Raw genomic sequence first — 1,771 nt, 5'->3', positions numbered from 1 at the left:
CTGTGTTGCTGGGTAAGGTGCCTTGGACTCTAAAGGATATCATCTGTGCCAACTGCCCCACTTGAGTTTCTAAGTTCTTGATCGATGCCTCTTGGTTCTGAAATCTCGTTTCCGCACTTGATATGAACTTGGTCATCAGCTCCTCTAGATTAGATTGCTTTTCTAGCTGAGCAAAGTTTTGAGGGAGGGGCTTCACCGCATTTTCATTTGACCAAGACAGATTGGGGTGGTTCCTCCATCCGGGGTTAAATGTACGAGGGTAATGATTACCTTGATGCCTTTGAAGATTCCCTACGAAATCTACTTGCTCAGGGGACTGCACGAACTGATTTCCAACTTGGCATTCGGTGCTGATATGACCTCCCCCACACCATTCACAGGCTACGGTTTGAACATGCATGACTGCCAACTGCATTTCATCTATCTTCTTGCTGAGGGCGCCGATTTGTATAGATAGTGCTGTATAGGTGTCTACATTGTGAAGGCCGGGTTGTCTCCTAACTTGGGCTCTCTTGGAATGCCACTAATAATTATTTGCAGCCATTTCCTCAATGAGTGCATTGGCAACTTCAGGGTTCTTGTTCTTAATGGATCCCTCAGCTGCAGCATCCATAATAGTCTTATTGCTTCGGTCAAACCATTGTAAAATGTCTGAACTTGGAGCCAAACGGGAAGTCCATGATGAGGGACCTTCCTCAGTAATTCCTTGTAGCGCCCCCATGATTCATATAATGATTCCCCATCCTATTGAGAGAAGGTGGTGATATCATTCCGCATTTTTACAGCCTTGGACAGAGGGAAATACTTGGATAGGAAGCAACTGGCCATTTCATCCCATGTAGAGACCAAAATAATCTGAGAACGGAAATAATCTGAGCCTCACTGCATCATCACTAACTCCATTGTGCTTGAATGTGTCGCATATCTCCAAGAAGTTGGCAATGTGAGTGTTTGGATCTTCATTAGCCAAGCCGCAGAACTGAACTATGTTCTGGATCATCTGAATAATTGCTGGTTTGATCTCAAAGTTGTTAGCAGCTATTGCTGGTCTCACAATGCTCGAGGCTGCCCCGGTGAGGGTTGGCATGGCATAGTCCATCATGGTCCTTTGCTCGGCCGTTTCTGTACTTTCAGCTTTCCCTTTCTTAGAAGCTCTAAGGCGGCGGCGGAGAGTTCGTTCAATCTCTGGATCATAGATGATGCTCTCCTTTTCACTTTTGTGTGTCATATATTGTACAAGTCAAAGTCGAAAAGATACTAATACACACATATCATAAACATATTATACAAAATCAGATTAACAACAGTAGATGGTTCATAATATTGTTGTGATAATCTCCGACAACGGTGCCAAAAACTTGATGCGTTTAGAAGACACTAGCAAGTGCACTAACCGATCAAGTAATATACTGATGAGTAGAGTATCCTTCCCACAAGGATTAATCCAACAACTACTAGTACCGAATCAGCCATTTGTTATCTGACCATCCAAAAGGTTAAACAGAAATAAACTTAACTCCTAATTAGCAAATTACCTTAAGTATTCAAGGATCAAACCGCCTTAAGTAATGAGAGGAAGTGCTTCATGCAAATACTAGCAGAACAGGTTCAGCAGTTACACCATTAAGCTATCCAACCGAAGTTGAATTCAGTCATGGGTTGGCTAATTCCTCGTTGTATGAGCAGCCTCTTTCGAGCACAGCCCACTCTATCTATGCACAACAACACTTATATTTCTATCAAGAATTTAATTGCCATAGATGCATTAAGA

General features: G+C 42.7%; 1 non-coding gene across 1 annotated transcript; it reads left to right on the top strand.

The window, feature by feature from the left end:
• The first annotated feature begins 673 nt into the window (after nt 1-673).
• Nucleotides 674-780, top strand: LOC148803262 (small nucleolar RNA R71). The gene has a single exon (XR_016081662.1). It is a non-coding gene; the product is annotated as a small nucleolar RNA R71 (small nucleolar RNA).
• The last annotated feature ends 991 nt before the right edge of the window (nt 781-1,771 follow it).

This window comes from Nelumbo nucifera, chromosome 1 (assembly GCF_055504915.1).
Source record: "Nelumbo nucifera cultivar China Antique chromosome 1, China Antique-T2T, whole genome shotgun sequence".
Taxonomy (NCBI): domain Eukaryota; kingdom Viridiplantae; phylum Streptophyta; class Magnoliopsida; order Proteales; family Nelumbonaceae; genus Nelumbo; species Nelumbo nucifera.
The sequence above is the reverse complement of the archived record's forward strand: the minus strand, read 5'-3'. Positions and strand labels throughout refer to the sequence as shown.